The sequence below is a fragment of the Loxodonta africana genome, chromosome 5 (genome assembly GCF_030014295.1).
Source record: "Loxodonta africana isolate mLoxAfr1 chromosome 5, mLoxAfr1.hap2, whole genome shotgun sequence".
Lineage (NCBI taxonomy): Eukaryota > Metazoa > Chordata > Mammalia > Proboscidea > Elephantidae > Loxodonta > Loxodonta africana.
This window is the reverse complement of record NC_087346.1, coordinates 40,352,672-40,378,773: the sequence shown is the minus strand read 5'-3', so window position 1 is coordinate 40,378,773 and position 26,102 is coordinate 40,352,672. Positions and strand designations below refer to the sequence as shown.

General features: G+C 41.1%; 1 non-coding gene and 1 pseudogene across 1 annotated transcript; one reads left to right on the top strand and one right to left on the bottom strand.

Annotated features, from left to right (window-relative positions):
• Positions 1-26,102, bottom strand: part of LOC100667022 (small ribosomal subunit protein uS2-like) — a 69,993-nt pseudogene that overhangs the window by 31,330 nt on the left and 12,561 nt on the right.
• Positions 10,966-11,035, top strand: TRNAR-UCU (transfer RNA arginine (anticodon UCU)). The gene has a single exon. It is a non-coding gene; the product is annotated as a tRNA-Arg (tRNA).

Sequence of the window (26,102 nt, the reverse complement as noted above, 5' to 3'; positions counted from 1 at the left end):
TAATAAAACCTATTCCTTAAAAAAATAAAAGAAGAAATTTAATATGGATTGAGATAATACCCTTGTAACTTCTAAAGCTATCAAGCAAAAGAGGTACAGGTAATTAGAAGATGACAGGAGCCAACACAAAGCCAAGTGGAGGAAAAGACAGGTACGCCGGTAAGGCGGCAAAAGCAACCACCTAATCCACTAACGGCCTTTGCTATAATTATGTTTTGCTCTGGCATTAAACTGGTGAAAGCACAAAGGAGACACTATTAAAGTCTTAATCCCCTGCGAAAGAAAGCTCAGCCTGTATAACGCAAGCCGTGTGCACCAAAGTGGTACCTTAATTAGCACCACCGCAGATTTTAATTTGGCACTTAGTAGGAGCATTCAACAACACAGCAAAACATCTTTTTTATGCAATGAATAAATACATAAATAAATGGGAGGAAAAGAATAGGTGATGTTCCTTTAAAAGAATTCCTTGCTATTGTTCTGTGGATCCACTGAGCTCAATAGGTTCATTTTCTCCCCACCTCCCAATCTTCTCAACCCTTCCCAATTCTCTCTCCCTCCTCCATCCACAGCCCCAGAAGCCAACATTTATGAACGAGGTCTTCACGAAAGTGTCTGAAGGATCGTACCAGTAGGCTACGTCTTCCTCTTTTGGCGAGCAGGGGCGGTAGGTATGGGGAGCAATGGGTAGAGGCAGAAGCCATGTAGCCTTCTAGAAAAATAGGTTTGAGATGAGTGGAGCCTCTCTGTACATTGGAGGCACCATTTCGGGGCACCTGGCTCCACAAAACCACAGGGTTCAAAATGGCTGTTCTCCTCACATCACCTTAGCTCCCTTCAACGCATGCTCGCCTGAGAGGGCTGAAATTAAAGTTAATGGCAGGAAGAAGATCTTCAAGATCCCCCTTACTGAGCCTTTCAATTAAGGCTACTGATTAGATCTTGGATTTCGTTACCACATTTAAAAAAAAAAAAAGACTAAGAGTTTGCTAATGTAGGTTTTTGTTTTTTTTTTTTAAATGTGGCCCAGCTGATGTTTTTAATTTTGCTGTGCTGCCTAACCAAGTACCGATGTTGCTAGAGCAAGCACAAGGATACAGGGATGCGCCTTACAGCAGGAGCCCTTTTCAGTGGTCAAACACCCTGAAGTCCCTTGGTGGCGCCAACTGTTAACTGCATGCTTGGCTGCTAACTGGAAGGTTGGAGGTTGGAGCCCAACCAGAGGTGCCTCAGAAGACAGGTCTGGGGTCTTTTTCTGAAAAATCAGCCACTGCAAACCCTACAGAGCACAGTTCCATTGTGACACACATGGGGCTACCACAAGCTGGATTCACTTGACAGCAACTGGTAAATGATTTTCAGTGGTCAGACCTGTAAAACAGTATTACTGCAGCATGTTTTATTCATGAATAAGTACTTTCTGTACTTGGCAGATTCAAGGTAAGTATAATTAGTCTTCCCCTCAGATGGGGCTGTCATCTCGTTAGAGTGCACTCTCACTTCCTGCCATGTGAAGACGGCAGCAGTCAGTTGGATTAAGATTTATGCTCCTCTCTGTCCTACTGTAAGCTAAATTGTAAATAATTTCCCTTTTTACAACTGGTTCCGAAGAAAGAATACCAAGACATTCAAGTATCTTTCTCAACAATCACTTTAACAAGTTTTTATTTCTCTTTCTCTCTTTGTAAGCCATGCAATGAGACTGCTTACTGGGACATTTTCTGGCTAAATTTATGCCACTGAAGTCATTGGAGGGTAGATGTCTTAGAAATAGGGTTATCATTGAAACCAAATATTAGAGCAATACTAGAGAGCAGAAAGGAGTTCCTGGTTAGCACTGATGGTTAAAATGCTTGACTAACGGAAAGGTTGGTCATTGGAGCCCATACTACTAACCAAAAGGTTGGCGGTTTAAACCCACCCAGAGGTGCTTTGAGAGAAAGGACTGGCAACCCATTTCTGAAAGATCACAGGCATTGGAAACCCCATGGCATGCCTCTACTCTGATACACATGGGGTCTCCAGGAGTCAGAATCCACTGACCAGTTTTTTGTTTGTTTGTTTTTTAACAGAGCACAAACTACTGAATTTGACCCAGAATAGAAATCCAGTGTTAATAATCTAGCTTCTTAACAACCATTCCAAGGCCTGAATGTGTTGGCTTGAATCCACAAAGTTTATATTCATCAGGAATTATCAGAACTCTTCTAATTTTGCTATGTAGACCTGCTACATTACACTTGAATAGTTGAGCCATTTAAACCAGCCACAAGGTCCTAAGAAGGGCTTGGGAGTAATGGGACCAGTATACCCAGGTCCTTCTAACTCATGGTGCTGTAGATAATAGGCTGTAAGAAATTAGCAGGCCTTTTTTTTTTTTTTTTTTTCCAATTTGCTCCTGGTTCCCCCAGTGTAAGACATGATCTCAGTTTGCTATTCATTATCCTCTCCTTCTTTTGCATGTCAAACATACTAAGTCCAGGAGGTAATGTAGGTAGGCATTATCATTTAAGACGAGGAAACTGAAACACAGAGTAAAACAACTTAGCTAGGGTTGTATAAATGAACTGATTTTTGAGGTAGAAGAGATCCATTACCTCCTGACTGACAGCCCCCAAGGTTATCACGGTTATGAGTGGAGGCCCTGCATCTGGGGTCTTAAATGCTAGCAAACAGCCATCTAAGACGCAACAATTGGTTTCAACCTACCTGGAGCAAAGGAAAATGAAGAACACCAAAGATACAAGGAAAGTATGAGCCCAAGAGTCAGAATGGGCCACATAAATCGAAGACTACATCAGCCTGAGACCAGAAGAACTAGATGGTGCCCAGGTACAACCAATGACTCTCATAACAGGGAGCACAACAGAGAATCCCTGAAGGAGCAGGTGAGCAGTGGGACACAGACCCCAAATTCTAGTAAAAAGGCCAGACTAGATGGCCTGACTGAGACTAGAGGGATCCCAGAGGTCATGGTTACCAGACCTTCTGTTAGCCCAAGACAGGAACTATTCTCAAAGCCAACTCTTTAGACAGGGATTGGAGTGGACTACAAGACAGAAAATGATACTGGTGAGGAGTGGGCTTCTTGGATCAAGTAGACGCATGAGACTATCTGGGCCGCTCCTGTCTGGAGGGAAGATGTGAAGGCCAAGGGGGACAGAAGCTGGCTGAATGGACACTGAAACACAGGGTGGAGAGAAGGAATGTGCTGTCTCATTAGGGGGAGAGCAACTAGGAGTATATAGCAACGTGTATATAAGGTTTTGTATGAGAGACTGACTTGATTTGTAAACTTTCACTTAAAACACGCAAAAAAAAAGAGCGGAGGCCCTGGAGTCAGGTTGCTTCATTTGAAATGCTGGCCTTCCACCTACCTAAAAGCATTGCACCTCTCTGAGCCTCAGTTTTCTCATCTGTAAAAAGGGCTGTTGTGAGAGTTAAAAGAGACAAGTGTGTGAACCCCGCAACACAAGTTCTAATACATAATAACTAAAAGCTAGACCAAACCCATTGCCATTGAGTCGATTCCAACTCGTAGAGAACCTATAGGACAGAGTAGAGCTGCCCCACAGGGTTTCCAAGGAGAGTCTGGAGGATTCAAACTGTTGACCTTTGGTTGGCAGCCGAGCTCTTAACTACTGTGCCTCCAGGGCTCCCTAATATATAATAATACTCAGTAAATATCATTGTATTATTATTATCATTACTACTACTGTTACTGAGGAAACCAAGGATTAGAATGTTTGAGGGACTTCCTTAAGAAGGCCACACAGAGTCAGAACCACAGCCAAGGAAATGTTTTTTCATAGCTTTTGAGCCTATTCTCTAGTGAGGGCTCTTGTTTCTTTTCCAAATAGAAGTGTGAATTTCCTTTGAGCATTGCTATTCAGTTTGGTCAGTTTTCTAAGAATATACATATTTTAAAGTGGGATTAACTTCCGAAGCAGCCATATGGAGAGCTGGTTGGAGGATTCATTCTAATTTTGATTCAAATGTGAATTTTAACTCAGCTGAATGCATCCAAGTACAAGGGTTCTGTTTAGTTGGGTACCAGGTAATTCTGGCAAGATATTTCTCCTAAGGAGCACCCAGGCTGATGCGACTTCATTTGCCCTAAAATACTATAGCGTTTGGGAATAAGTGAGCAGTCAGAGTTGCCAACAAACACGTCTATAGTTCTAAATCCATCATTCTAGCCATGCTCGTAAAACAAGGTCCAGATTTATTTTCCACTTGGAGTTTGTTCTGTTCATTAATTATATTCATATCTGCTTCTTTGAAGTTACTAAGACTATTGGGAAATGTAAAAGAAAACTGTATGGATTTCAGTCTTCACGTTGTTCCATCTTTCCTTCCTTCATCTGTGAACTCGAAGGCACGTTGAGTGACACATGGTGGTGAGTGTGGTATGTCGAGCACAGAGCAGGGCGTCATCCACAGAGCCCAGGCGTCTCCAGATCTTTGGTGAAGGGGTTTAGATTTAGAAAGTCTGGATTGTATTCTACTAAAATATCCACAGCCTGTCCTTTCAAAATCAATTTCAGTTGTCAAAAAAAAAAAGGAGTGGAGCCACTTTGAAATCATATAGCTTATTATTATCATCGTCTTTTAAAGCTTATGACTATAATTTTTCTCCCTGGGGGGCTCAGTTGATTTACTGTCCCACCCTCCTTATCTCAATGTGTGGTTGAGTTCAGAAGGGAATTAAAATTGGGGGATTTTTTTCCCTCCAGGGAAAACTGGTAGAACATACCCCAACCTCATTTTCAAGTTCAGCAGGAACTTTTTTAGCCCCTTAGGAATTTAGTTAAAAAATGTATATACAGCAACTAAGCTCATACCTCTCCCGAAATTTACATATTTGTGCTGGATACTGTAGAAATTGGCCAACCTGGAAATACTCTTCACAACTGTGGAATGTAGACCCTACAGCATGGCAATGTATGCTTGCTAGAGTGTGACCACTTTGAGGGCAGGGCACCTTACCTGTTTTGTTCACTGTTGTCTCCCAAACACCTAGAACAGTGCCTAGTTCAGTGCAGGTGCTCAATAAAGATTTGTGAAATAAGTGAATGAATGGGGTAAGTAAACAGGATTATAGTTAAGAGCCAGGACAGACAGACCTGGGTTCAAATAGTAACCTGCTACTCTAGATTTTGGGGAACTTGCTTAACCTGCTTAGCTGCAGCGTCCGCACCTGTAAAATGGGTGTAAGGATCCTCCACCACCAGTAGCCGTCCAGTTGACTCTGACTCATGTAAGAGTAGAACTGAGTTCCATGGGGTTTTCAGTGGTTGGTTTTTCACAAGTAGATTGCCAGGCCTTTCTTCCAAGGTGCCTGTAGGTGGATTCCAACATCCAATCTTTTAGTTAGCAGCTGAGCGTGTTGCACCACCAAGAGATTCCAGGCATAAGGATAGTGCCTACCTTTTCAGCTTGTTGGGAGAGCCACGTATAGAGAAGACTTAGCAGGCATTTGAGTACATAACTTCTCGATAAATAGTTCATATTCTTATTCAAAGGAATCCTCCAGATCAGGCTTGTAGGCCCCACAAGTCTGGGCATTACTGGCTCATGAAGCATAACCTGTCTTTCAGAATCAAGCTTCACACTCACGCTTAGGAAGTGACCCTCGCTTTGGTGAAGAAGTCCCCTCTCTCGGTCAGTGTTTCAGCAGTGAGGGGAGCATCCTCTTCTGAGTGGCTGGGCCAGGTTTCCTGTCGTTCCTGGGCTGAAGGTCTGTGTCATGTCATCCAAGGCACTGTAAAGAGAGGAAGAAACTGTTTTCAGCTTGGATGACTGATGGCCCAGGATTATTATTCTTTGGGTTCCAGGACACAGTGCTCCTATTATTTCCAGAGAGCTTTCATTTATTTTTTCTGTGTTGAAAGCTCATGCCAGTACGGTCGTCTGAAACCTCATGGCAGCATATATGTGAGACGATCATATTCCATTCTTGGTTGCCTCAAACAGGGTGCTACTGTTGCAGAAAGGAAGTTCCAGAGGTAACTAGTCCCCTGTGACTCTAATGTGGTCAGCGGAACTGTCTTATGCAAAGTAGGCTTTGAAAAGGCTTTTGCTGGCTGAAATATAGGAGCTACCCTTCCCAGCTGGTTTGTTTGTCCTTCCCGGCCAGCATCCTGCCTCTCAGCACTGCCAACAGCTGATATGCCAGAAGAAGACAGATCTCTCCTTTAGGTCCTTTTCCATAACCAAAAGAAGCATCCTTCTCCTACCTCTTTGGCCCTTGAGGATTAGGCTTTGGGAGTGAGATGTGAATATGGCCAAAATTGGATGATGGAAAACCATGGTAGGACACATGTCTTGGGAATGGGAGTCAAAGGTGGAAGTGGGGTTCGATAACTCGGTCTGAAGGAATCAAACTCAAAAAGACCAAGCCAGTTGCTGCTGAGTCGACTCTGACACCTGGCGACCCCATATGTGCCAGAGTAGAACTGTGCTCCATGGAGTTTTCATGGCTGTGACCTTTCAGAAGCAGATCACCAGGCTTTCCTTCCAAGGTGCCTCTTGGTGGACTCAAATTGCCAACCTTTCAGTTAGTAGCCAGGCACTTAGCCATTTGCACCACCCAGGGATTCCTCTGAGAGAACCATACCCAGACTAAACCCACTGCCATCGCGTCAATTCTGACTCATAGCAGCCCTATAGGGTTTCCAAGGTTGGGAAATCTTTATGGAAACAGACTGCCACATCTTTCTCCCATGGAGCGTCTGGTGGGTTAGAACTGACCACCTCTTGGCTAGCAGCTGACCACTTTAACCATTTCACCACCCGGGCACCCGGAGAGGACTGGGAGGTAGAAAATCAAATGCATAAGAAGGGTGGAGTGTATTTCATAAATGAGTGAAGAAGGCAACATGTAAGGCAAAAATACCTAGGAAGGGGTGGGCAAACTGCAAAGTGAATGTCTTGCTCAAAGGGGAAAGTCATTCTTCATTTCCGGCTGATCTCTGTATATGGGAATTCAAGCCTGTTGTAGCCAGATCTAAAGGTCCCTGGATAGTGAAAATGGTTTGCGCTTGACTACTAACCAAGAGGTGGTGGTTAGCACCTACCCTACAGAAGAAGGACCTGGTGATCTGCTTCTGTAAAGATTACAGCCACAAAAACTCCACGGAGCGATTCTCTGTAACACATGGGGTCACAGTGAGTCAGAATTGACTTGGCAGCAATGGGTTTTTTTATTTGTTTGTGGCCAAATCTTCTGATTTTTCAAGAGAAGCCAACAATCCAATTTGTGTGTGTATGTATGTGAAATCTCTGAAATTTTAAATATTGGTGACAAATTTATTGTTATTTTAAATGCTGTGCACACAGGGTTCTTCTGAGAGAAACATTCATTGCCGATGATTTGCTGAATGCCTACAGTGTGCCTGGCACTGTACCAAGAACCAGGGAAAATAAAAATGCAAAAGACAGGGTTCATGTTTTCAAATATTTCATACAGTGAAACAGAGAGACACGGAAACAGATGTAATGAGTAATAAGTGCTAGAGACAGAAAAGGACGAGCCATCTCAGTTTCTGAGCTAGGAGGTGGTCAGAAACAATGAGGAAGGTTTTCCCCGCTGTTGCGGTAGCAGAAGGGCAGAGGGCACTGGAGTGGGGCCACGCGTAGCACGTTAGGAAAACCAGGAGTGAGTTTGTGGAGCTGGTGCGCAGGGAGGGGCAAGTGGGAGGTGAGGAGGCTGGTTCCGAAAAGCCTCCAGCCAGCACACAGACCTCATCCACTGTGCCCTTGCTCTGACTGGTGCACTCTGACTTTTCTAGACCTCTGGTTGATCCCAGAACAGCAGAGTGGGCTTACCTGTGACACACACTATGGTGTGTGGAAGCCAGGGACTAAGGCGCCATGGCAGCGTAAAGGACTGCCGGGGAGCCCAGCATGGGTACGCTTGCCTTTATCCCCAGCCAGCCCACATCTGCCGCCTCTCTGTCTCTCTTCCCCATCTGCATGTCTCCTACTGCTGTAACTGTATCCAGTCGGCATCTGGGCCCTTCACTGTGCCTCCATACCCGGCATCTGTTCACAGCTGAGTAAGAGCTGAGTGGGAGCCGTACTGATTTCACCAACAGCTAAAATTTTAACATTAGGCAATTGGTTATCTTCCCCCCAAACTTCTTTTTAATTCCTTTTTGTTGTGGTAAAAGAATAAACTGCAGAACTTTTGCCAAGTCAACAATTTTTATGCATACCATTCAGTGACATTGATTATATTCATTATGCTGTACGACCATCACCACTATCCTTTTCCCAGTTATTTCATCCACCACCAACCCCCAAACTTTTTAAAAAACACCTCTCTGCCAAATTCATATGGACCTCTATAGTAATCTGTGAATTGGGTTAGATTTTACTGGTCCTGTCTAATAAATTTTTTTTTTTTAATGTCTTGCCTTTAGTCTCCTACCCTGACTTGTACAGGTCATCACAGCATTATACTGGTGGGAGTTGCCCTTTTCACACTATCCATAATTATGTGGCAGGCATAGCATGGTCGTCAAGTACCTGACTCGGGTGCTAAGGTTCAAATCCCAGCTCTATATCTGACCTGTTGTGAAAGCATAGACTGGTTACTTTACCTCTTTGTGTCTGTTACTACAATATTAATAAGCTAATATAAACAAAACACTTTACTACCTGACTCACACACATGTAAGAATATCGTCGCTGTCATTGCTAACTGCCATGGAGTCAGGTCTGACTCCTGGCTACCCCGTAGTGCAGCAGAACAAAACATTGCCTGGTCCTGTACCGTCTTCACAATTGTTGATACGCAAAGTAGGCTCTGCTCCATTGTTGTAGACACTGTGGTTTTTGAGTGCCTTCCAACCTAGGGGACTCATCTTCCAGTACTATATCAGATAATGTTGTGTTGTGATCCACAGAGTTTCCACTGGCTAATTTTCCGAAGCAGATTGTCAGGCTTTTTTTTTTCTAGTCTTAGCCTGGAAGCTGCACTGTAACTTGTCCACCATGGGTGACCCTGCTGGTATGTGAAATACCAATGGCATAGCTTCTAACATAGTAGCAACATGCAAGCCAGCAATGTATGACAAACTGACAAATAAGAGAGTTAGCTATAGTTATTAACAATACTATTATTTCTAATGCCTCCATGTTGTTAGAGGAGAACAGTGTAATAAAATGGCATCTTCAGCTGGCCCTTATCCTTCACCTGGCTCTGTATTTGAAATGTGCAATTTTTGTAGGGGGGTGGAGTAGATCAGATAATAAAGGCTAAGAAACATCTTTTTAGCGGGCAGACATTCACGGGTGTGAAGTATTTTTTCTTCTTTGTGTTAACTGCTATGTGTAATTCTAGAATTTATCCCCACATTGGTTAGAATAGTTTGCCTCTCTAGATTGAAGTAATAACAATTTCATTCGCCCCAACTCCCAAACCCTTTGAAGTTAAACATTTAGAGAAGGGATGGCAGGCCCACTCAGCAGAGATTAGATCTTGCTTTAAACACTAGCTGCTCTGAGAATAATTTCCTTAATTAATATTCACAAGATATCACACACTTGAGACTATATTTTCATGTAACCTACTTGCATGTAATTGTTCTTCGCTAAAGCTCTTCACTTCATTTGTGTCTTCCTTTTGTGTCAGTATTCAACAAAATCATTTCCATCTAAAAGCAGTGCTGAAGGGGGTGGGAGGTTCCTTGGGTCTCCCCTTCTGTGTAAAAGCTAGCACACATGGGCTTTCATCTCATTTCTAAAGTTAATATTGTTTTGTGCTTATTCCTAGTCTTAACCAGATGCACATGGCTTCCAGACTGCCTCTCCCTTCTGGTCTCAAGCCCCTGACATTTTCAGGTGCTGCCCTTTTGCCAGTTTCATGTTACATAGCAAAGCATTTACCAGAGCTCATCGGAGCTTCAACTGGCTAAAACCAAAAGCAAACCTGTCACTGTCGAGTTGATTCTGACTCATGGCGACCTCACGTGTTACAGAGTAGAACTGCTCCATAGGGTTTTCTTGTCTGTAACCTTTACGGAAGCAGATGGCCAGGCCTTTCTTCCGCAGTGCTGCTGGGTGGGTTTGAACCACCATCCTCTAGGTTAGCAGTTGAGAGCAAACTGTTTGTGCCACCTAGGGACCTTCAACTGGCCAACAAGGCATAAAGCCTTGAAGGAGCTTTAAAGTAGCATCTGTGATCATAACACCGTCTGCCGTTATCAATACCCATCTGTGTGGGGCAGTCAAAACACTGTCAACTTAAGGGAATTTGGTTACTTAGAAGTCGACTTGCCTGAAGGTCAGTGAGAGGCACTAAAACAACTTGGAAAGAAATCTTTCTGCAAGTCTAATTTCAAAGCATTGCCAGTTTTGTATACTTCTCTGAATAAACTGAAAACCTAAAAGGCTAGCTTTTAAATACGTTTTAAAAAGTTTAAATAAATTTTCTAACTGCTTAAGATCTCCAACCAATGACTCTTCTAAATTTGTAAACAAATGCCTCTTATAGGAAAAGAATACACACACACACACACAAAACACTTACCCAGCAGAAATTTTTTGTGTGTTTTTGTTTTGTTTTTGTGTAATTTCTAAAACAGTTGATAACTGTTCTACCACCAAACAATGGTTGAATTAACTCTTAGGACAAATTACATTTTCTGTCATCAAGGTGCAAAATAGTTGGTTACTATATATACACAAGGAGTCTCAGGGTGGTGCAAAGCGTTAAGCGCTCAACTAGTAAAAGAAAGGTTGGTGATTAGAACCCACCTAGAAGTGCCACAGAAGACAGGCCAGGCAATGTGCTTCCGGAAGGTCAGAACTATGGAGCAGTTCTACTCTGCACACATGGGGTCGCCATGAGTCAGAACTGACTCAACAGCACCTAACAACTATAACAACAGCAACACGTATATATATATGTGTATATATGTGTGTGTATGTGTGTGTACATTTACGGTTATAAAGGGGGCAGTGGTGGTTCAGTGGTAGAAGTCTTGCCTTCTATGCAGGGACCCAGGTTCGATTCCTGGCCATTGCACCTCAAGCACAGCCAGTGCCCGTCTGCCAGTGGAGGCTAGCGTGTTGCTGTGATGCTGAAGAGGTTTCAGTGGATCCTCCAGAGGAAGTCAGACCAGGAAGAAAGGCCTGGAAATCTGCTTCTGAAAAATCAGTCAATGAAAGCCTTATGGATAACAATGGTTTGATCCCGACTTGGGCATCTGCCCAATGGATTACAATGCAGCAATATAAAGGATAAAGAAGCTCTTCACTGATGTGAAGGAACTCCAAGATAGTCTTATAAAGGGAAAAAAAGCAAAGTGAAAAACATTCTCTATTCATGTGAAAATGGTGAAACTGTGAAAGCAAGCAGGGGACAGACTATAGATATACAATTGCTTGTATTTCCACAAAGTATCTCTGGAAGGATACCCAAGGAAGTAGTTCATACTGCTTTCCTGGGGTAAGGGGTGGTACTGGGCGGTTTGGGACAAGAATAGAAAACAAATTGTCACTGTACATCTTGATGAAACTTCTGACTTTTGAAATACATGGAAGGATTGTCTACCACAAATAATAAATGAAATAAAAACAAACAAAAAATCATGAACATCGCATCAGGTAGATTCATTTCTCTGATGTACAAAATATTTGAAATATACTAAAGGTAGAGGAGAGAAACCAGAAGTATCAGAGAATGTGAATGAAATGGCTGTAAGAATTGGCATCATTTAGCTTCTAAAAGGAGTCCCTGGGTGGAACAAGCTGTTAATGTGCTTGGCTGCTAACAAAAAGGTTGGAGGCTCAAGTGCACCCAGTGGTGCCTTGGAAGGAAGGTCTGGCAATCTACTTCCGAAAGATCAGCTATTAAAAACCCTGTGGAGAGGATGGCAACTAATGTCACAAAGCAAGATGTGTATAAATTTTTGTATGAGAAAGTAACTTGAGCTGTAAACCTCCCTCTAAAGCACTATATATACAGATATACATTCCCTATGGAACACAGTTCTACTCTGACACACATGGGTCACAATGAGTTGGAACTGATTCGATGGCAACTGGTATTTCTTCTAAAAGAACTGGCCAGGAGAAGATTTGTTTTTTTCTTCTAAATTTCATTTATTTTGGTATTGGTGTTAAGAATAGACACAGCAAAACATACACCAAGTCAACAGTTTCTGCATGTACAATTTAGTGACATTGATTACATTCTTCAAGTTGTGCAACCATTCCTACCCTCCATTCCTAAGTTGTCCCTCCCCGTGAGCATAAACTCACTGCTGGCCAGGGGAAGATTTAATAAAATCTTCAAATACCAAAAAGTAAGTTGGGAGAGACAAAAAGTAGCTATTCTCCTGGGCTGGGTGTTAATATTAAGGTTTTATTTTCTTATTTTTTTTTATTTGACCAGTTGGACTTATTACTCACAGAGAGGAAGAACACACACCATAGGGCATTTCGGTAGGAAGGTGTTAGGGTAGACTTATTTTTGGATTTGGGATATGTTAGGTGATTTGGGGGGAGGTTAATGGAGCAGGGCTTTTCTCTAATCGGTTGTTGTCAGGAAGTAGAGTATGATTAGGTATCTTTTAAAAAATATTTTATTTATTTTTTTGTTGTTGAGAATATATACAGCAAAAATATACCAATTCAACAGTTTCTACATGTACGAATCTGTGATATTGATTACATTCTTTACGTTGTGCAACCATTCTCACCCTCCTTTTCTGAGTTGTTACTCCCCCATTAACATAAACTCGCTGTCCCCTAAGATTCCTATCTAATTTTTCAAGTTGTTGTTGTTGATTTGATCCCATATAGATAGCTCTCAAAAGAGCACGATGGTCCAGGCAGATATTTTTTACTAGTTAAGCCAAATTATTGCTTGGTTTTAAGAAGACTTCAGGGGATATTTTTGATTTAAGGTTTAAAAGTTATCTCAGGGAAATAGTTTCAGGGGTTTGTCTAGCTTCCATGGCTCTACAAAGTCTGAATTTCATGAGAATTTGATATTCTGTTCTGTATTTTTCCTCTTTTGATCAGGATTCTTCTATAGAATTTTTGATCAAATTGTTCAGTAATTGTAGTCAGGTATTACACAGTTCTTCTGGTCTCATGCCAAAGGAAGTAGTTGCTCAACTAGGCAATTAGCCATACATTCCATTTCCTCCTCTGATTCCTGACTCTCCTTCTTCCTCTGTTGCTCCAGGCAAATAGAGACCAATTGTTGTGCCTTGGATGGCTGCTTGCAAGCTTTTAAAACCCCAGGAACCACACAAAAAACTAGAAGGTAGAACAGAAGCACTAAAGACATTATTAGACCAATTTACTGGGATGTCCCCTGAAACCATGGCCCTAAACCTCCAAACTGAGGAACAAACCATGAGGTATGGTTGTACATAAGTAGCCTCAGCAGCTACTTTTCCGTGTATTTGTTATAAATATGTTTATTACACAACTTTTGCAAATTCAACTTGATACGGGTGTACAATACTGACAATACTTACAATAATATTAAAGTTTGAGAAAAATATGGACTTGAATTTCCAAGGTGAGGAACCAGATTATCACTTGCAGTATTTTGAAAGGAAAAACAAACAAAAAGAATTGGTTCTACAGTTCTAGTATCCCTCAGGCAAACTGAGGCCAAAAATGAGTTCCAGTGTGTAGGAAGAGAAAATGAAGCATTTGTAAAGAGTTTTCCCTTTGAGATAGCTCTTGGTACAGTGTTATCCACATCTGGTCCAAGAGAGAGACACTACTCCCTTCACCTCCAACTTAAGGAGGGGTTGCCAGGGAGCCAGAGTCCCTAGGTGGTGTAAGTGGCTAATGCAATCTGCTGATAACCAGGAGGTTGGAGGTTTGAGTCCACCCAGAGTCACCTCCGAAGAAAGGCTTGGTAATCTACTTCCAAAAAATCAGTCACTGAAATCACTGTGAGGTACAGTTCTACTCTGACACATATGGGTCACCATGAGTTGGAACTGACATCATGGCAACTGGTGAGCCAGGGAACCGGTCAGAATGCCTGATACTCGACCCCTGCAGTCTGTAGTCAGAGTGGGCTTGGATTTTGTCCCTAGGAAGATGTAGAGGACAGGAGAAGGCTGATGAATGACTTTGGTGGCAGATCCAGGAGTGTGATGCTGAGAATGGGCTGCATCCAATTTCTGAGTAAAGGACACATGAGTGTTTTCCAGGGATCAGAGGAGGGGCGCAAAAAGGCTTCTCAAATACTGTACAAGAGGACTAGCTGGGAGAGCGAGGGGCTTCAGCTGCAGGACATGTGAAGGGAATATTGCCAGAGTTGTTGTAGGAAAGAGGTGCCCAGGTGAGTGTCAATCGTCTACTAGTGTCAGAGAGCACAAAGCCATCTGGCCAAAGAAGAACCGTTTCACCATTAAAAAATAATAATAATAAATAAATAAAATTATTATTATTATTTTTTTTTATCTCACCCCTCTAGTCACCCAGGTGGGCTCAGCACTGGTGGCCAGGAGTAGGAGAGAGGTGAGCAGGGAGAGAAAGCAGAAGCCAAGTACATTCCCTTTCCCCTAGGCAGGCACCTCCGACAACAAGCCTTAGAAAGAAGGAAGAGAAGTTTGGTCTTCAATTGAAAATTGAAGAGTTGATTATCATCTTTGACCAGACACACTCTATTTACTAATTTGAGACCTTAGGGCATTTTGTTATCTAAAAGTGAGTGGAAAATCCATGGGGCCTGCTGAGTTTGATCAAGAGGGAGGTAACAATTTCCTGCCAAATAAATTTTAAAGGTGGTAGTGAGAGACAGGAGCCACTGCGTGGTGCAAATGGTCAACACATTTGGCTATTAACTGAAAGGTTGGAAGTTTGAGTCCACCAAGAAGTGCCTCAGAAGAAAGGCCTGGCAATCTACTTCTGAAAAACCAGCCATTGACAACCCTACAGAGCACAATACTACTGTGACACGCATGAGTCGGAATTGACCGTATGGCAACCGGTTAGTAAGAGACAAGAATAAAGTTAAGATTTTCACCCTACCGTGAGTCACGTGTCCAATATGTTGATGAGATTTATTTTCATAAAACAAACAGAACTAAATTTAAAGTGCAGTCATGGATAGGAAGGCATACTGGACAGCATGGAGAACTTCCTTGCTCTAAAATTTGGAAGATATGAACTCGCTTACTATGGGAGATTGCAGTATCTTTTTTTGACTTTACCAACATCATTTTCTTTTTTAAAACAGAGCTTAGAAAGAATTAACTTCAAGAAAAATATAAAGTAAAAAATAAAACAAGTGGAATGAATATTTGGCAGAATTGGAGAGGATGGGGATACAAATGAAGTTTGGAAAACACTGTTCTAAACGGGGCTTGTGGTGAAATCAGAAAACATAATACTGTGGAATAGTATCCCAAGTCATCATTCAGAAGAAGCGTGTAGAATTATCCTTAGCTAAAGATTTCTCATCTAGAGAAAATTTCATTTCTAATCCAGTACAATCCATAGATTTGTAGCATTTTTCTAAATAATAGCTCCAATTAATTAGGGTTTAAAAGCAGATTTAAAAATAAAAACAGGAAGCAGCAGTGTAAGAATCAAAGAAAAAAAAGCAGGAAAATGTCAGAGCTGTATGTTAATGGATCTTAAAATAAAGACAGTTGGAGAAAGGAAGGAAGGAAAAAAGAGAGAAAGAATGAGAAAAAGAAATGGGTTCCACTCAATTCAGGAGCTATTCGTACTCTGGGCCCTTAATTTCATTTTGATGATTCTGATAATTTCATTAAACATTTCAGTTTGCACTCTAGGTTTAAAATATTAATTAAGCTCTTCTGTCTCCATAATTCTGGGCATATAATTCACAGGCATTATTCAGTCTTCCCTGTTATACATTAGAATGTACAGACACTATGATTTTATTTCACTAACTTCAAGATTAAAGATTTCCTTAATTGTAGTCTTCTGTTAGTTCTTTGTAGTTGCTAAAACTGCATGTTTTATTGCTCAAGGGAAAACTTGTACTATTTGAGTCCCTATTAAAAGTAAATCATTGACTTCTACTTCCAAGAAGATAGAGTAGATGCACTTTTCCCTATTCCTCCCATTAAGTACAACTAAAACCTCTGGACATTTACATAAAGCAAACAGAAGAAGACTCTGAAAGAGGGCAGACCAGCTAAGGACTTGGGGACCCAAGATACGACAGAGTGATGAGTTCCCAGGGATTTCTTTTTGCTTCATATATCTTAGACTTGGAGCTGAAGAAGGGGCAAACTGAAAAAGGAAGTGCCAAAAGGCACAGGCAAAAGAAAAAAAAAAAAAAAAAAGCCCTAACAAAAAGCTGCTTTTTCAACCTAATGGACCAAGAAAGGGGAAGTCTGGCAAGACAGAAAACTTTTAGACAATAACTGCTCTACTGTAGCCAAGCATTATAAAAACAACCTGAGGCCCCACTCCCACCCACCATAGCAAGGGCCAAATGGAGAACCTAACTAGACTTCCAACTTCTCTAGAGGTGCCTAGTTCCAGTCCTGGAGTGGCATCAGAAAAGGCCAGATAGAAAGCCAGGATTTTCACCACTGACCAACAGTAACAATACCAACCCCTCCACCCCACTAAGGTGTCAGAAGAGAAAATGTGGGGAGGAGTAACAAGGCATTCTTACCTCTCCCAGTCAGATAGGTGTTAGTGTAGGCCCACTGGGAAGTGAAACTCCCACTTCTACCCAGCAGTGATAAGGAGCTGCCATCCCCATCTTGGGTGTCAATGGAGGCTGAGAGAGGAACCTGGATGTCCACTCCCAGCTGGTAGTAATGAGGTGATTCTCCTTCTGCCCTCCCAGCACAGTGTCTGAGCCAGCTAAAACAGAAGGTTTAAATAAGATTTAGAGTGTCATACCATAATGCCCAATATGTCCAGTTTTCAGTAGAAAATCACTCATCATACCAAGAACCAGGAAGATCTCAAATTGAATAAAAAAGGATAATCAACAGATGCCAGACATTAGAATTATCTGGCAAAGATGTTTAAAGCAGCCATCATAAAAATGCCGCAACGGGCAATTATGAACATGCTCAAAACAAATGAAAATTTCAGCCAAGAAATAGAATATATAAAGAAAACCCAAATGGAGATTTTAGAACTGAGAAATACAATAACTGAAATTTAAAAAACACAGGAGATGGGCTTAACAGCAGAATGGAGGGGGCAGAGGGAAGAGTTAAAGAACTTGAAGACTGAACAATAATAGAAAGTGCCCAATAAAAACAACAGAGAGAAAAATAGACCATAAAAAAAAAAAAAAAAAGAAATTGAACAGAGAGCCTTAGGGACTTGTAGAACTACAGATAAAGATCTAACATTCATATCATTGGAGTTCTGGAAGGAAATGAGAAAGAACGTCAGCCTGAAAAGTAGTCAAAGAAAAATCATGGCCAAAAATTTCCCAAATTTGTCAAGAAGCTGAATGAACTCCTAGTAGTATCCTTAAAGAAATTCAAGCCAAGACATATCATAGTCAAACTTCTGAAAACTAAAGACAAAGAAAAAAGTTTGAAAGCAGTGAAAAAGAAGCAACACCTTGCCTATAGGGGGAAAAGAATTTAAATGATAGCAGATTTCTTACGAGAAGCCATGGAGGTCAGAAGGAAGTGGCACAACATTTTTCAATTGCTAAAAGAAAAAGAGTCAACCCAGAATCCTATATCCAGCAAAAATATCCTTCACATATGAAAGGGAAATAAAGACATTCTCAGATGAAGGAAGAGGAAGAGTATTTGTCACCAGCAGATCTACTCTAAAAGAATGACTACAAGAAGTTTTCTAAACACAAAGTAAATGATAAAGGAAGGAATCTTGGAACATCGGGAAGGAAGAAAAAACAGTAAGCAAAAATATGGGTAAATAAAATAGGCTTTCCTTCTCCTCTTGAGTTTTTAAAATTATGTTTGAGGGCTGAAACAAAAATTATAACAATGGTAGGTTCTACATGTCTGTGGAAGGGAATATTGAAGATAATCATATTACAAATGGGAGAGGGTAATGGGATTCGAGGGAGGCAAGGTTTCTATACTTCACTTGAACTGTAAGAGCCCCAAACCGGAAACAACCTAGACGTTCTTAAGTGGATGAATGGTTTAACATATTGTGGTATATCCATTCTATGGAATATTACTCGAATATAAAAAGGAACAAACTATCGACACACACAAAAAACTAAATGAATCTGCGGGGAATTATGCTGACTGAAAAAAGCCAATCCCAAAATGTTACATGCTGTATGATTTCATTTATGTTACATTCTTGAAATGACAAAATTAAATGAATAGAGAACATATTAGTGGTTGCCAGGGGTTAGTGAGGGGGTGGTTGTCGAAGAGCCACATGAGAAATTATTGTGGTTATGGAAATGCTCTGTATCTCAACTGTATTAATGTCAACATCGTGGTTGTGATATTGTACTGTAGTTTTGCAATGTTCGCATTAAGGGAAATGGAGTAAAGGTTACGTGGATCTCTTTGTATTATTTCTTATGAGGCATGTGACTCTACGATCATCTCAAAATACAAAGTTGTGTTAAAAAACCAGATGGATAATATCATATATGCATATTTGTATAAGCATCAAAAATTCTGGAAGTCTACATAACCAGCTTTTTTTTTTTTTTTCCTGGAATAATGCTTTACTCCCATAGAGAAGAGACAGAGAGCACGTTCAATTTCAATAGTGAGTGCTGGTCTCCCATGGCCAGTGGGCCTCACTCTGCAGTCAATTCAGGGCTGGTGTTCTGCACACACCCGTTTTCAACTGTATGCTGCAGCTGAAAGACACCATTCCCTCCTGTGAGTAACAGATAAAGAAATGAGGTTGTCCAGGTGCAATGTGACCTGCATGCATAACCAGTTTCTGGGAATGCTGACATGTACTCATGGCAAGAAGAGAGGGATGTGCAGTAGTAGGCCCCCAGCTACTATGGCACGTGCTTTGGGTCAAGACACCCTGGCAAATGGACTCAGCCCACACATTCATCCCATCCAAGAAGCCTGGATGACACATCTGGTCCTACGCAAAATGTTCAACTGTTTGCCACAGGGAACGTTGGCAGACTGCACTTGGACTCCCCCTTCCACAGTTTCCAATTTCTCTTTCCCATCACTTATCCCTTTGTTGATCCAATAATGTCTGCATTTGCTACAGACAATGCAATACTATTATTATTGTGTTAAGAACTATTTTTTGGAACAAGGAAAATAATAGAAATATTAAATATCACCTTTATTTTTTCCATTTTTAACACTGTATGAGCTCACGTTTCTGGTTTATATAATAACCTCTCTTTCTGTAGAATATTTTTAGTCATTTCATGAAGGGTTTTGTGCTGCTAAAATTCCCCTCAGCGTCTGAATGTCTGAGAAAACATTTATCTGTCATTTAAACACAACATTTTATTGTGGTAAATACTTATGCAACAAAAATTTGCCTTTTCAACATTTGTCATATGTATAATTCAGCAGAATTACTTAGGTTTGTCATGTTGTTCAGCCATTACCATTTACCATTTCCAAATTTTCCTATCACCCTTAACATAAACTCAGGATATAGAATTATGTTGACTGCCTCTGGCCTCCAACATGAAATATAGGACTCCATCCTTTTCTTGCTTCAATTATTTTGTATTTTTTGGTGAACGTTTACACAGCAAGTTAGGTTCCCATTTGACAGTTTCTACACAAATTGTTCAGTGACATTAGTTACATTCATCAAAATGTTCCAACATTCTCTAATTGTCTTCTGGTTGTTCCCTTCCCTGTCCAGTACTCTAGATTTCTACATAACCAGCTTTAAAAGGGGTAGGTGAGGAATTGTAATGGTTCTAAGGGTCAGGTGGAAATGAAGAGATAGCGCTCTTTCTTTTCACTTCATTTCTGTTTTGAATTGTGTGAGAGATTTAACACGAGCATGCATTACTTTTATAATAAAAGGAAACAAGTTAATAAGATAATTTTAAAAAACGTGTTCACATCTTGTTACTTCAAGAGGATATTTCAGCACTTTTTATAGGAAAAAAATAAAGTTTCTTGGCAGGTATAGGACCAGTATTTAGGAAGTATATCAAATTCAGTCTTTATAGGAGAGAAAATCTGAACTTGGTCTTTCTAAAGAGAAACTCACCTCCATACCTTTAGTTTTACATGAAATATTATTTTTTTCTACAAATCTCTAACATACATGTCTTAGGCTGGGTTCTCTAGAGGAACAAAACCAGTGAAATACATATACATATATATGTATATGTATGTATTGAAATACAGATCACTATTTTTTTTTTTTTTTTTAGTATACACACAGACACAGACACAGACACACACATATAGAGAGAGAGAGAGAAATTATGTCAAGGAAATGGCTTACAAAGTTGTGGAGGCTACCAAGTCCCAAATCTATGGGTCAGAGGTCAGGCTTCTCCTGGCTCATGTGGTTGCTGGGGCTGCTGAGCCCAAAATTGGCAGGTCAGACAGCAGGCTGCAGGCTGATATACAAAGATCTGAGGTCAGAGGATGACGAGTAGGATGCAGGATCCAAAGAGAGCGAGCTTTGCCAGAACATCCATATATATTGGATACAGGTCACACCCCCAAGGAAACTCCCCTTTCCTGGGCTGATTGGCTCTGATTGGCTTGATTGATCCAACTGGCTGCTCAGATCAGATCAGAAAATGGAAGATGGCTACATAATATCTGCCAAACCACTGAGAATCATGGTCCAGCCAAGTTGACACATAACTCTAACCATCACATATATATAAGTCAGCATTCTTTTCTTGTTCACTGACAGTATGGAGGGTACAATCAACACACGAAAATCCCCAAACTCTTCAGTTCCAAAGAACAGAATGCTCAGTTGTCCTTGAGAAAACCCTGGCCATTAGAAACAGCCCAGCCAAGGGAAAGGAAAGGAGGCTGGTATAGTCATCTTGGTCCCAAGTAACCAAGAGCCCCTGACTATTTTGCATTTAAGAAATGTAATACCTGTCCTTGCCCCATGCTAGGCCAAGCCCTGTCTGTGTAGGTGACATGGCCAAATGTGTAACAACTTCACTTATCAATAAAAGTCATATCATTTTGTGTCTTTACACATGAGGCCACAAAATGAAACTTTCTGTCATGGTTCTCCACTCAACTCACAACTCTGGGATAAAGAATCAGGGCAGAATTTGATTTATTGTTTAATGTTGTGGCAATGGGTTTGGAATTCCACTTTCTGAATATTCGTAGAAAAGCTCAAATAGGAATACTTATTGGGAACCTCAAGAAAATGTCTTTGAGTGAGTAGAAGCAAACTCTTATCTACTGGAAATGCTTAACACCACATGGTATTTTGGCATGCTCCTTCCCCACAGATTTGGAATTTAAGAATTGACTATCTGAGAATGGTCAGTGACTAAGAAGCTGACTGGAAAACTTGAGCATTACCAAAGGATGAACAATGACAAGGACACATCTTAGACTATGATGTCATCCTCTTGATCCAGGACAAACGAGGAACTAGATTAAAGATCAAGAAGATTCTCTAATCACTTTATTCCAATTGATCCCAAATAATAACTAAAGTTACTGGTTCCTGAGCATCTACAATATGCTGGGCGTTGTACTAGCTGGTAAGTCTCCCAAAACCATGTAAGGTAAATATCATATTAGATTTCAAGAATAAGACCTGAGGCTCAAAAAGATGAAATAACTTGTCCAAGTTTACACAGGTAGTAAGATCAAGTCAAGATTTGAACCTTGGCCAATCTGATGGCAGAGACTGCATTCTTTGTATTCTCCATGTGACTACTTATGCCAACCCAGCGGGGCTCTGGGAAGTGTGTTATTATGTCACTGATATAATATGTCACTGATGTCATTCATTCTTTCCTCCCTGAGGAATGGAACCAGCCTGGACAGCAATCTCCTTAAAGACAGGAGTCAAAAAGCCTTGTCTCCTATTTCTCCTCATTTCGATGGGCCTCTTTCGGCCATGCTCTACTCATGAAAGCATACTCTCACAACATCATAGACTATTAGAGCTGAAGGAAGCCCTAGAGATCATCAGTGTGTTGGCAAAAGCAAGGGTGATAGGAAACCTGTAAACTTAATATGATACTCATATTACAAGGTTTTGGTGGGAAGCTGAAGTCAGAGAGGTAACTCATGAACTCAAGAGCATGCTGCTAGCTAAGCAACTAAAAAAAAAAAAAAGAGCTAATGGTAAATAAGACTTAAAACTCAGATACAGTGACCCCTAGCCAAACACCAAATTAGACGGTAATTGAATATAGCGTTGGGGAGAAATTCCCCACAGAATAACGTTGAATGACAATTTTAACCACAAGGTCCATCCTCATACCTGTGTATGATATATCTTATTTAATTGAAATAAGTCATAGAGAAAAATGCTTGCTGTTGAGTCGATTCCGACTCATTGCAAACCTGTAGGACAGAGAACTGTCCCATAGAGTTTCCAAGGAGCAGCTGGTGGATTCGAACTGCCAACCTTTTTGGTTAGCAGCCAAGTGCTTAACCACTGCCCAAACCCATTCTTGCACACCATGTTATTAATCAATACAGCAGACACAGCTATGAGCTAGATAGAGTGAATGGCATTTCCTTTTACACTTGAGGAAACTGAGGGCAGTGAGGTTAAGTGGTTTTCTGGAGATAGCAGAGCTAGCATTTAGGAGAACCATGACCCAAATTTATCTGTTTCCATAACATTATCCTGAAAAATAGAAATTTTGGAGGTTGTTTTCCACACACTTTTTGTTCCAAATATCTGATTATGGAAACTTAAATATATAAAATAGCATTATTTGTTATTATAAAAATAAATGTTTGTGATAGAAAATTTATAAAATATAAGGCAAAATAAAAATCACATCTAATCTACTTATCTGAAGATATTACTGTTACAATTCTGTGTAAATCTTTCTAACATTTTATCCAAAAAAGCAAAAACAAAATGGATCATGATATGTATGCTGTTTTAAGACCCTTTTTTCTTCTTAGCATTATATGTGAAAAAATTTATATATGTTTACACTTACATTTAAAACATATATACAGGAAAACACATTTTTTCACTCACTTCGTTGTTCTATTTTCTTCTATTTTCAAAGGCTCCATCATATTCTATTGCATGAATGCATTGTAGATTTATTTAGCCAATATCCTACTGTGTGACAACAGGTTTGCAGTTTTTCACAATCATAAGCAATGCTGTGTTTAACATTCTTGTAGCTAAATCTTTGCACACATCCTTGATATTTTTCTTTTAACAAATTCTTTTAATTTCAATTGCTTGGTCAAAGGGCTTGAGAAATATTACAGTTTTCAGACATATTTGGATTGTCAAAATTAAGGGTTTGTTTGGTATGGGATTTGCTCCAGTAAATTTTTGTAGCATTTCTGAACTTCCACTAAGTATAATGTCCATGCATTTTAACTCTAACATTTTGAGCCAGATGATAAAACATTCATAAGACTGTTCTTATTTTTTTACTCTTAAGTGATTCCTCTAAAGAATTCACATCTACAGAAGAAGAAAACCAAGCTGTACAAAGCTACAGTGTGACATATACTGTGGTAGACAGACCCTACAGTGATCCCCAATGATCTCTGCCTCCTGGTGTTTATACCTTTCTGTGATCCCCTCCCCTTGAATGCAGATGGAACATGTCCCTCCAGCCCAGGGATGGTAGTGGCTCCCTTTAGTTGCAAATTTCCTGTTTACTTCTCTTTTCTTCTATGTGGCCTCTTAGTTCCTCCAATATCTGTGAAACCAATTCCCTACATTTTATTCCCTCTGCTGTGAACCCTTAAAGTGGTTTCCAATTTTCTGCATAGACCCTGGCTGATGTACACCCCGGAAACCCTGGTGGCATACTAGTTAAGAGCTATGGCTGCTAACCAAAAGGTCAACAGTTCAAATTAACCAGGTGCTCCTAGAAACTCTATGGAGCAGTTCTACTCTGTCCTCTAGGGTTGCTATGAGTTGGAATCGACTCGATGGCAGTGGGTTTTGGGTGAATGTATACCCCACACTCCTGAGCCTTCGACCCATTCTGCTTTGTACCCAGTGCGTCAGCACAGTGCCTGGGTGATGCCAAGGCTCATCAAGACTGCCTGTTATGCATAAACAAATGACTTGTCTACACCATGTTCTGGCAGCGCTTTCTGATCAGGTGCTTCTGCCAGGTGTTGGGGTATCAGTGTTGAGTGGATCAGGGCACCTGTTTTGGGCATGCACAATTCAGGGCCAGGGAACAGACATATAAACAAATAATTAGATCAATGTGATAAGAACTACAAGACAGGTATATTCAAAGTGGGGTGGGAGCAGAGAGAAAAAGCCCTGGTGGCGGGGGGAGGCTGTAATAGGGAGGGAGGAGGAAGGGCGTTCCTGGGAGTGGGAACAACCTGTGCAAAGGCATGGTGAGTTCTGTTGTGAGTGAGGGTACTCACCATACCCAGCTGTCAGGTTTGTTTTTACTCAACAAATTCTCCAACCCAAAAATATCACGTAGGATTCTCTCTATCAGTCTTCAGACCAGGCCAGGGTACTTTCAGCTCCTACTGGCGGAAGTAATCTCATTTGCCTTCTTTTTTCACAGCCTTCTTTCTTCCTGAAGTATTTTCAGAACTAAAGCTTAATTGGATGACCACGTCTCTGGCACTCAGCGGTTTCCTGTGGAGGGACCACCAAAGGCTACAAGGGCAGGCAGCATGATGTGATGGAAATAGAAGAGGCAAAGAGTGTGGCCGAGCAGTGTGCTAGCAAGACGGACTTGGGCTAGACAGCCAGGTCCACTACTTATTAGCTCAGTGATTTGGGGCAAATTGCTTTACCTGTCTGAGTTTCCTTCTGTATGGATATATTCCTACCAAAAGGAGTAGGAGAATTGTCTTGTAAAACATTTTTTTGGCCACTTACTATGGAGCCCTGGTGAGGCAGTGGTTGAGAACTATAGCGAGCTACACTTGCTAACCAAAATGTCGGCAACTGGAATCCACCAGCTGCTCCTTGGAAACCCCATGGGGTATTTCTACTCTGTTCTATCCGGTAGCTATGAGTTGGAATCTACTAGAAGACTACACATTTTTTTTTTTTTTTGGTATGTGCTTCCAGTACCAGTTGCCCTCCAGTTGATTCCAACTCTGGGCAACCTTGTGCATCAGTGTGGAGCTGTGCTCCACAGGGTTTTCAATGGCTGTGATCTTTCAGAAGTAGACTGCCAGGGTTTACTACCAAGGTACCTCTGAGGAGACTTGAACCTCTAACCTTTTGGTTAACAGCTGAATGCATTAGCCATTTGCACCACCCGGGGACCTCTATGTGCCAGGCACTGTGAATTATTATTCATTATCTCATTTAATCCTCAAATAATGTTATGAATGAGGTACTACTATTACCACTAATAGAGAGATTCAAAAAACCCTGAGGCTCACAGAAGTTAAGTCATTTGCCCAAGGTTACATAGTAGTTGATGGGCAGAAACTTGAAAGTCTGTACTCCTAACAATTACTTGAATACGCCCCTGGCAAAGCACCTGCCCTGGTGTATGGTTTGTATTAGCAGTTCAATAAACACGGGTTCCCTCCATTCCTGCCCCAGAGACTAGGAAGCTGAGTTACTGTCCCCAGGCCTGAAAGCGCTAGCCACAGGTGTTAAAACACAGAAAACGAGAAAGAGCTAGATATTAACTCATATCGTTGCTGACGAGTGCTTTGAGAGAATGAGGTAAGTGCCAAAACTTCAGAAACCAAAAGAAAGCCAAGGAATCCAAACTCTCCAACAAACTCACACCCCCATCCCCATTACTGTGAGGCATTCTTTTGTTAAATTCTCATCCCAGGAAGAACACGCTATTATTATTATTAAATAGATTTCAAAAGCGGGGCTTAGAGAGCTAACTTGTCCACATCCCTGGGAAGTGCCAAAGCTGAGGCTTGAACCTACGGCGAGGGAAAGGCAGGACTGCACTGGAAATGGCATCCTGAACTCCCCTTTTTGCACTCTCTGAACTCCAGCAGATAAGACCTGTGTCGTGCAGTGCAGCCCGAGAGGCAGGCAGAACCTTGGTA